The following is an 11,663-nucleotide window of genomic DNA, read 5'->3' as shown; positions in this document are numbered from 1 at the left end:
TTTCAAAAAAAAATTGTCTTTTTAGGCACAAATATTTAGATCAATAAAATGTACACAATTTTATTTAGAAATATATATAAATAAAAGAACAACATTTAAAGTCAGATCATATCAGATTGTGTATCCATATGCTATTTTACAAACGTATACTAATTTAAAATATAGGGTTTGCTAGATGCACTGACAAAGGATATACTTTTGTGTGACAGAAATAGAAAATCTCTACGGTGACAATCAATTGGGGACTACTACAACCTAGGGTGGTTAATTCCTGCTCAACAAGTTTTGCACTCAATAACATACTTGAAATTTGCTTTACTTAAGCCTTGTACACATCACAAGTTTTTTTTTTTCAACCCAGCTGGTTAAAATAAATTTATCATTGCTAATGCACGAGGTGCTTGTGCCCTAGTGTGTGTGTTTTTTTGCAGTGTTTGAAAGATTTTCCAGTCTGAGGAGGGCTGCATTTTGCATTGAAGCACTGTGGAAATGAAAACCCCTGGATTTAGCACTGGAGTGTTTTTTAGAGGGATACTCCCATGAAATCTAAGTGTGCACTGTACATACTAAACAATAAAAACCTTTTAGAAAACTGTCCATAGAAATAAATGTCTTTGGTAGCCCACTGCAACAACTAAAATTTTAATTTGTATTCTCCATATGTCATTTTCTAGTGCATATTTAAATTTGATTAGTCAATTTGAACTGTTTAACAGTAATACACACATTTTAATATCTAGTTTGAATCCAGTATGTTGTCACATGGGAGTTGTTTAGCTCAATGGTAGATAATATTCAGTGAGTCCACACCAGGCCGTACTGTGGTTAAGGGAAAAAAAGGGAAGTGCTCGCCTAATGTAAAACCTACTTTTATTTTGACACAATAATTTTTTTTTTAAGATGCACTCACATGGTTCCAGTGAAACAACACTGACATTTTTCCAGTTCCAGTGAAACAACACTGGAACCATGTCTCAGTGTAAAAGAAGCAAGAGTGATTCTATCCACCCTCCAGCTGAATGACTGCTCCATTGATGTACTTCTGCCTGCAGCCTGGGGGTCTAACCCAGGGGTTGCTGCAGGAGTTGGGACGGAGAGTCACTGAAGTCTATGGTGGTGCGGTAAGGAACCCAGGGCGGCTGTAAATGCCAAGGGGGTCACGAAACACAAGTCCGTGTACTCTAATGTGCTGTGGATACTGAAACTAGTTTCTGAAGGCATAGCCTCCTTTTTCAGGCATCTGTGGTTAAGGGCTTGCCGGCCAATTTTTATTGAAAAAAAATAGTAAAGTCCTTCCTCTGGTTGCCCATGTAGGGTGTCACGCATCATTAATGGGCAGCAGAAAATGCTAAGCCATCTGGCTCTCTCATCAGCAGCACTGCTGCTCAGACTCTAAACTTTGGCCTTTGGGTTTGGATTCACTGTCTCACCCAGTTCTCCCTTGGATCTCTTGGCTCTCAGCCTTGGTTGCAGACCCTCAGTCTTTAACACATTAGGTTCACTTGCTGCTCCTTGCAGCCACTATAATTCCAGGTATCAGCCTGTTCAGTTCAACACTTGCTGCTCCCTGCAGTATGGGCCTATGCCCTGGCCTCTCAATAGTGGTTCTCCTGTCACCCAGGCTTTCTTATTCCTCCAAGACTCACAGACTTCTCTATTCCCCTGTACTCATCTAGTCATCCCAGTTCTCCAGACTCGTTCAGCTCTTCCAGTCCAGTGCAGTCTCTCGAGTGGATCACCTTACCTAATGGGAAAAGCCTATCTCCTTAATGGAGCACACACAATAGAGCTCTAACCTGTCTCCAAATAGGAGTCCTGAGCTATGGTCAGGTCCTTGCTTATAATGAGTGTGCACGCCTGCACACTCGCACAGCCTGCAGGTCTCCAGGAAGACCTGGACACAGGTGGGTCATACAACCCACCACTCTTTGAAGTCTTTGGACTCTGGAGCCTTGTACTCAGCATTACTGTAAACCCTGTGTCACTTTTTCCTATATTTAAACACTATTTAAAAACTATTTTTAAATGTGCATATGAATGTGAGACAGGTACCTTAGATTGTAAGCTCCTTGAAGGCAGGGACTGATGTGAATGTACAATATATATTTAAAAAGCTGCATAAATTGTTGGCACTAAATAAATACCTGTAATAAATAAATAAAAAAATGTAATCAAATTATCAAATATGGATCATTTTTTCAATCCTATTTTCATCTAATTTCCACTGATGCTGCAGGATCACATGAAAGATGAATCATGCTGGAAATTTCAAATTTCTAATGATAGTGTGGTGCATAGATAATTTGACTTATTCCAAAACAATCATTTTCTTTTTTTTATACTTTGTTTGATACATTTTTTAATACTTGGATTGATGTCATTGGGTATTGGTCATTTGATTTACATTGAATGACTGGAGTGGTTGGTTGCATTATTAACTAGTTCCCACCCAGCCTATAATAAAATGGTAGCTGGGCCAGCATACTGACAAACCAAAAATTGGATCTTCCAGATACACATTTGTTAATATACTATGATCAGACTTTTCTTTTAGACAGGCTGTCATTACCCCTGTGTGTTGGGTAAGTTTCTGCATAACTTTTTCCCCTGATCTTCATATCCAAACATATTAATTATCAATACTGTATTGTTCTTTATCATTATTATGAATGTTATTGTCTTTTTATAAATAATTATAGATCATTTTGCTTCCTAAAGTACTCTTCAGGAAGCCGATATTGCCACGAAACATGTCGCCATATAGACTTTATGTTTGTCACCATGAGCATTTTTGTATCACTATGTAATTATCCATCAAATCAAAAGCGTTTTTAGTGTATTTGTACTGACACAATATCTATGTTTTATTAATTTGTTGAAATAAAATAATTGTTTTAGACTATTGTTGTGTCGCTGTCCATGCAAGTACCATTAAAGTCTATACAGCCTCTAAAAATAGATATTTTCCATATAATAATTTCAGGATGAGGGTACCTTTAAAAGGATTATATCTACTATCACGCTTTTTAAATAATCATGTGATTTTGGAAGTTATTTGGCCACACCGGTGATTATTTAGGCGTCCCATTAAATGTGGCTATAATTAAAAAGTTTGTGTTTTTTTTTACTTTTATGTCATAGACTATTTCTGCTAGCAAACAGGCCAGTAGAAGGAGCTGTGACCCCCCGAGCGCGTAGCCTGTACGTTCTACACTCTGTGTCTGGATGCTTGCTGAGCACTGCTGACGTCACTTCCGCTTCCGCGTTCCAGGGTGGTTAGCGTGGAGCTTCCCACATTATGTACAACACGGACTAGCTGCTAAAACAACCAGGACTAACATCCTTACAGCAAAAGGACTGCCAGCGGAGCATGCACCCTATCACCAACACACTCCAGGATTTTTTAACCTTTGATGCACATCACCACTATATGAACCTGCAAACCAGTAAGTTTAAAAAAGCAACATATATTTATGTGATAGAACTACTGGAGTTGGCGCCTCCAAAACCCCCCCTTCCTGTTTTTTTTGCTTGTATACTGAGGTTATGGACACCCTCTGAGGATGGCTGCTTTCTCATCTGCAAATAAATAGTGACTGCCTTTAATGAGCCATTTAAGCTTATATTGCACCATCTTAAAGTGGAAGTAAACCCATCGATTTAAACAGTTTCAAAAAATGGCATGCCGGGAATGCTAACTGCACATTGGCTGTGCTCTCAACCAAACTGTCAAACCACCCAATGGCTGGTGTCATAACGGATCACATGTGCAGCACTGTGGCAGCTGAAGATTAAACAAAGGCAAAGATGGCAGCTTCCGTGTATGAAAACGATAGGGGAGTTTACTTCCACTTTAATAAGACATTACAAAAATTGGAAATCTGCTGATCATTGGTAAAAAAAAACCTTAAAAACTTCCACGAAGTGGATGCTTTTTAGAGGCATTCCACAATAATAATTAAATATTTCTGTGATTTTTATTTTTATCTGCCGGACTATGGGCTTCCATTAGTGTATATGAAATAAAATTGTCTTTAAAAAAAAAAATTATATATATATACTGTATATTCAGGATGCGCTTGTACTGATAAGGTTATACAATCTTGATTCAGACCTGTTTACATTCATTCAGGTCACTATCTGCCACATTAATTATGTTTAAACTGTCTTTCTGCATTTGATTTCTTTAAACTACCCTCTATTAAATGATGCCCAATTTTCTCAAGACTGCACAACTACAGTATGAAACAATAGCCTGCACAAATAAATAATAAATAATAGCTTCAGGATAGTAACCATTGCAACGTTTAGATGATAGATTATATATGTTTAAATAATATATTTTAGTATGGTTTTTAGACGGTTCAAATCTCAAATTCATATAAAAAAAAAATCCCTCAGTCATTTAAATTTGTAGAAAAACAGTTTGAGCAGCACAGGGCATGTTGCAGAACATGACAGATGTCATGTGGATATGTATAATTGATACACATTTTACATCAGTGAACATGATTGAGCTTGAGACATAGAGCAGGAGTTCTACATTAAAAACTGACTTGGCTGAGGATGGAATCAAAATAAATTTGGTTACAATAGTTAAATTCCTCAAAACAGCCTAAATATTGTTGCTTTTTTTCCAATATATTTTCTATTTATTTCATTACCAAGATGATGGCAATCTAGGGTAATGTAGTTAGAGTAATATAACAAAGCATAATTCTGTTTTGTTATTCTAGGATGAACATGGATCTGTAAATACTACGCTAATTTCCCTGATGTGTTACAAATGCAACTGTGCCATTGTTACAACAATTCTTTCCTGATTAAAATATATATTTTTGTCACTGTGCTTTACTAACGTGCATTTCTCTTTGTGTTCCAAAGGAGAACATTTTACAGCCATGTACCTTGTGTACAAGTTTGAAGTCCTTTTGGTATTATTAACGTCTAATGAATGCTAAAATATCGCAGGTGTCAAATCATATCTGTTATTGTGCAGTTGAGGTTAGAGGCAGGAAGTATTGCTACGGCAAATGAATCTAATATGAATCTAATGAGCAATAATGAGCAACTGCTTTGTCGTTATTCGAAACAACCACTGAGATGCTAATAAAGTCTTGTTTCTATGGTTTATATGCAACACTGGCTGGGATTCATAACATGGCCATAATGTGCACAAAAGCATATGCAAGCCAGAAAAGTCAAACCTCCGGAATGAGTGTCATTTAGTTAGCCTGCAACTCAAAAACAACATTCTTCCTGTTGATAATAAAACAGAGAACAGTACATCAGTATAGTATATTTAAAATAGGAAAAAATGCAATGCTCTATTATATTTCTTTATTTTTATGCAAAAATTAAAATATCCATGGATATTGGTTCATATCCTAATTAGTAAATAAAAACAAAAATGGCAGAAGATTTCTCTTGTCACCCCGAGGCCACTTGTGAAATTAACAGGCAAAAAACTATAGCTTAATTCTCAACTTTGGGCTTAACTTTCCTCCCCCCCCCCCCCCCAGCAGCCCCACCCCACTGTAAGCTTTGCTTCTTTTTTATATTTAGCTTTTTCTGAAGTCTTAAGACTGGTCCCACAACATGCAATATTTCTTGTGATGACAGCCCAGAAGGGAGAAGGTCCATGATGCCAAGAAGTCTTCTTCCAGGTTGAGTGATGTTGGGTGTCATTCAGCCTCACATACTGAGGACTTCTTGTTACGAAAAAAAGGGAGGTAGTGCAGGGGCAGTTACTAAACCCAGGACACTGCATTCACTATATCTGGTCTCCCACAGTACACAGAACATGGAAATGCAATTATATTAGTAAATATAAATGGCTAAATACTAGACATGTGCAGAGTAAAAAAATTTGTTTCGGAATTTCGTTTTTGTGCGAAAAATAAATTTATTTAGTTACTCCCGAAATACGTTTTTATTTATTTTGTTTTTCGTTCAAAAATTGCATTCGTCCGAAAATCCACATGAATTACGGTCGAATTTGTCTTTGAAGGCTTATGGTGTCTGTCGAATGTATAAAGAAGATTCGACGGAGCTAGTATATAGCATACTTCATGTGAACTTTAGAACCCTATTAAAGTCTATGGGACTCCAATGTTCAAAATCGAAAGTGCTAATTTTAAAGGCTAATTTGCAAGTTACTGTCCTAAAAAGTGTTTGGGGACCCGGGTCCTGCCCCAGGGAACATGGATCAATGCAAAAAAAAGTTTTAAAAACTGCAGTTTTTTCGGGAGCAGTGATTTTAATAATGATTAAAGTGAAACAATAAAAGTGTAATATTCCTTTAAATTTCGTAGGGGGGGGGGGGGGTGTCTATAGTATGCCTGTCAAGGGGCGCATGTTTCTGGTGCTTAGAACTGTCCCTGCACAAAGTGTCATTTATGCAGGAAAAAAAGTCCTTTAAAATCACTCGTAGCTATTATGAATTGTCGGCTCCTTAATACAGAGAACACTCATTGAAAGTCATTGATAAAAAATAAATAAATAAATAAATAAAAAGCGTGGGGGTCCCCCAAATTCAATTACCAGGCCCTTCAGGTCTGGTATGGATATTAAGGGGAACCCTGCCTCAAACGTAAAAAAAATTTTGACGTGGGGTTCCCCCTAAATATCCATACCAGACCCTTTATCCGAGCACGCAACCTGGCAGGCCGCAGGAAAAGAGGGGGGGACCAGAGAGCGGCCCCCCTCCCTCCTGAACCGTACCAGGCCACATGCCCTCAACATTGGGAGGATGCTTTGGGGGTCTGTGACCCCTCAAAGCACCTTGTCCCCATGTTGATGCGGAGAAGGGCCTCATCCCCACAACCCTGGCCGGTGGTTGTGGGGGTCTGAGGGCGGGGGGCTTATCAGAATATGGAAGCCCCCTTTAACAAGGGGACCCCCAGATCCCGCCCCCCCCTGTTTGAAATGGTAAGGGGGTACAAAGGTACCCCTACCATTTCACAAAGAAAGTGTAAAAAATAGTTAAATAAGACAAACACACTTTTGAAAAATTCCTTTATTAAAAATAAAAATAAAATAAAAAAAAGATTCCAGCGGTGGTAATCCACTCTTGCTATCCAGCGACGGACGATCATCTCTCCGGGGTCCAGCGATGGCTCATCTGAATCAGCGCAGCGAATCCATCCATCTTCTGTCTCAACGGAGGAGACACTGCGGGGATTCCGGGGGCCTGACGTTTGTTATATGGGGAGGGCATTTCACAAAGAAAGTGTAAAAAATAGTTAAATAAAACAAACACACTTTTGAAAAATTCCTTTATTAAAAAAAAAAAAAAAAAAAAAAAGATTCCAGCGGTGGTAATCCACTCTTGCTATCCAGCGACGGACGATCATCTCTCCGGGGTCCAGCGATGGCTCATCTGAATCAGCGCAGCGAATCCATCCATCTTCTGTCTCAACGGAGGAGACACTGCGGGGATTCCGGGGGCCTGACGTTTGTTATATGGGGAGGGCGGGGCCATCCATCACCTGACCCCGCCCCCTCTGACGCAAGGGGAAACCCGGGGTTCCCGTGACGTATGGGTGACCTCGCACCCCTCTGATGTAACACAGGCAGGTTTCCGTTACATCAGAGGGGTGCGGGGTCAACCATACGTCACGGGGAACCCCGGGTTTCCCCTTGCGTCAGAGGGGGACGGGGTCAGGTGACGGGTGGCCCTGCCCTCCGCATATAACAAACGTCAGGCCGCTGGAATCTCCGCAGTGTCTCCTCCGTGGTGACAGAAGATGGATGGATTCGCTGCACTGATTCAGATGAGCCATCGCTGGACCCCGGAGAGATGATCGTCCGTCGCTGGATAGCAAGAGTGGATTACCACCGCCGGAATCTTTTTTTTATTTTTAATAAAGGAATTTTTCAAAAGTGTGTTTGTCTTATTTAACTATTTTTTACACTTTCTTTGTGAAATGGTAGGGGTACTTTTGTACCCCCATACCATTTCAAACAGGGGGGGAGGGATCTGGGGGTCCCCTTGTTAAAGGGGGCTTCCAGATTCTGATAAGCCCCCGCCCGCAGACCCCCACAACCACCGGCCAGGGTTGTGGGGATGAGGCCCTTGTCCCCCATCAACATGGGGACATGGTGCTTTGAGGGGTCACAGACCCCCAAAGCATCCTCCCACTGTTGAGGGCATGTGGCCTGGTATGGTTCAGGAGGGAGGGGGGGCGCTCTCTTGTCCCCCCCCCCCTCTTTTCCTGCGGCCTGCCAGGTTGCGTGCTCGGATAAAGGGTCTGGTATGGATTTTTGGACCCCCACGTCAATTTTTTTTATTTGATGCGGGGTTCCCCTTAATATCCATACCAGACCTAAAGGGCCTGGTAATTGAATTTGGGGGACCCCCACGCTTTTTTATTTTATTTTTTTATTTATTTTTTTATCAATGACTTTCAATGAGTGTTCTCTGTATTACGGAGCCGGCAATTCATAATAGCTGCGAGTGATTTTAAAGGACTTTTTTTCCTGCATAAATGACACTTTGTGCAGGGACAGTTCTAAGCACCAGAAACATGCGCCCCTTCACAGGCATACTATAGACACCCCCCCCCCCTACGAAATTTAAAGGAATATTACACTTTTATTGTTTCACTTTAATCATTATTAAAATCACTGCTCCCGAAAAAATGGACGTTTTTAAAACTTTTTTTTGCATTGATCCATGTCCCCTGGGGCAGGACCCGGGTCCCCAAACACTTTTTAGGACAGTAACTTGCAGAATCTTTTCTCTCTGTCAAATCTTTTTTCTCTGTCGAATATTTTCTCTATATAATCTTGGACTAATAGAGGTAAGGTTAGGCACATTCGACCACAGGTTCTATAGAGACAGATTGTTATTGTCAGAGTCACATTGAATCTCCTATTCTATATCTAACTGTTGTAACAATGAAAACGAAAAGAAAGCATTTATTTATGTCGGATCTTTTGTTTTTCGGATTCTGTGCTTTCATTATCGTTTGTCAAAATGAAAACGAAAATAGCTGAAATTCGGACGAAAATGCATTCAGACGAAAATGAATGCAAATGTCTACTAAATACCTTTTCTCATCAGTGGCATATAGCAGTCTTATGACTTTTATGAGTGTCCGGCCGAGCACTGGTTAAAGCTTTTAGTAGGAATTTCATTTTCCTCTGACTGTCCTTTGAGGCTGCATGACCCCTGTCTTTCTGTCTGGACAGTGTCAATTGGCCCTGTGCTGTCCTGAGATGGTTTGGGGAGGATCCTATTGGAAAAAGGGGAGGATCAGAGAAAACAGGATCAAACAGCCTTTTTGCACGATGTACAGAATTAACCCCTTAAGTTCCTTAGTTAGTATAACAAGCATGCTTTACTACATATACAGACTGATTTTACTGTTGTGGGTTTAGTAACACTTTAACACCTACTTGGGGGTCTATATTGATTTTGTAAAAAAAAAAAAGACCAGTGTTGGAGTTTAAATACTTGCAAGTAGAGGAAAGTGAGTTTTCATTTTGTCATGCTACAACCAAAAATGTAAATGTATTTTATTGGGATTTTATGTGATAGACCAACACAAAGTGGCACATACAGTATCTCCCAAAAATGAGTACACCCCTCACATTTGTATAATTTTTTTTATTGTTGTAACATGACAAAATTTGGAAAATCTCAAGGGGTATAAATGCTTTTTCAAGGCACTGTATAATGCTATTTTATAAAGGACTTTTTTTAATCACCTGCAGACAATGAGGAAACAAGATTTCTGTACCAGAGTTCATATTTTTTGCCCAATTATTAATAGAGCTGCAGTGATGTTAACATTTTTCATTCACATTTTTCATTCACATTTTTCAATCCTCAGTTTTATTTTGAGTTACAGAAAATGCAATTGTGGCAAATTAGTATTCTTTGTTTGGATTCCTAATAATACAGTGCAAGAAAAGAGCTGAGATCTCTGGCTTCCTACTAATGACTTTTCAAAGATGTATGAATAAAGTATCAGTTATGTGCATCAAATATTTTAACGATATGTGGCAAGTGTGGCAAATGTAAGTTACATCTAGACCAGTGATGCTCAAATGGCCGCCTTCCACTGTATATATTAATGTGTTAAAAGTGTTACTATTGAGTATGAATGTTGGTTGTTCTAATCTTTATTTGTTTTATTTAATAATTTTTTTATTGAGATTTTTAAATGTACATTTACATGGCTGTGCAGATATTCTAAACTTCTAGATATCAACCATTTCCCCACTGTACCTCCCCCCTCCCTAGCACCCCCCCACTACCCACCATGTGATATATATATCTATATATATATATAGATATATATATGTATATTTTTTCTTTTTCTCCCCCTTCCTTCCCTTTCCTCTCTGCTTCCCTTTCCTTTTTCCAGGCTAATCTAAATATTTTTAAACTGGCTTTTTAATTCTATTCTGTCCTTTGCTTAATTCTACTCTATACTCATCTCTCCTTTCCTCATGGTGGACAACCCATTTTATCTAGCCATGGCTTCCACATCTTTAGAAATCTATCAAAGTTCCCTTGTCTAGTAAATACCATTTTTTCTTACCACACTGTTACATCCAACACCTTAACCCATTCTTCAGGTGTCGGGGGCCTCACTGATTGCCAATTTTGGTCAATTATCTTTCTTGCTTGGAATAGACATCTTAATACTGCGGTTTTCATATTTGCAGATTATTCAGTTCCCTCCATACTTCCCAACACACATAGACAACCCTCCAGCTCCAACTTGGTCCCAAAAGTTCTATTTATGATATCTAATATTCCAGACCAATACCTAAATAGCTTTTGGCATCTCCATATCATGTGTATATTTAGCATCTGCCCGTCATCCAAGCCAAACTAACTTCTTGGGGGTGTAATAGACTCTATGTATCAAGAATAAATGCAACATTTTCTGTGAGGGGGAGACTGAAACACAGGAGCTTAGTTCCAATATCCTTCTCCGCTGCTCTACTCTTACTGTTACCCCCAAATCCTCTTGCCATCTTCTCTTGTTTTTAGCCAATCTTTCTACCGGTAATAGTTTTACTACTTATCTGTTCATATAGATCAGAGTTTAATCCTTTGGCAATCCGTGACTTAACTACATTTTGAAGAAGAGGGACTCCAAACCATTCCACTTCCTGTGTTTTAAACTGGGTATTCAAAGCATGCCTGATGTAAAACAAGTGATTTGGGATGCCGTACTCATGCCTTAGTTCCACAAATGATTTCAATATACTCCCCTCATATAATTGAGCAAGTAGTTCTATACCAAGCGTTTCCCATTCATTAATTTTCCCCATGGGGACCAATTCTTGGAGATGTCTATTATTCCAAATGTGGGCGTATTCTGTTAGCCCCTTGTGTCCCATTACTGTTTTAACTGGTTGCCAAACCTTTATGATCAATTTTAATGTGGGGCTCCCAGGTGGAAAAGAATCCGCTTCCAAAGCTTCCATTAAGCAATTATGTAGGGCTCCCTGCAACATTATACGTTCACTTTTATTCCCCCCTACTGGCGTACCACATCCCCCCAAATGCTGCAACTGGGCAGCCAAAAAATAACTACGGGGGTGTGGAACAGCCATTCCTCCCTCTTTTACTGGTGTTGTTCTAATCTTTAAACTTTGGAAACCACTATCTAATTTCATTGTAGCTTAAATATATCCAA

The sequence above is a fragment of the Lithobates pipiens genome, unplaced genomic scaffold (assembly GCF_037356315.1).
Source record: "Lithobates pipiens isolate NorthernLeopardFrog02 unplaced genomic scaffold, aLitPip1_a1.2 Scaffold_18, whole genome shotgun sequence".
Lineage (NCBI taxonomy): Eukaryota > Metazoa > Chordata > Amphibia > Anura > Ranidae > Lithobates > Lithobates pipiens.
The sequence above is the reverse complement of the archived record's forward strand: the minus strand, read 5'-3'. Positions refer to the sequence as shown.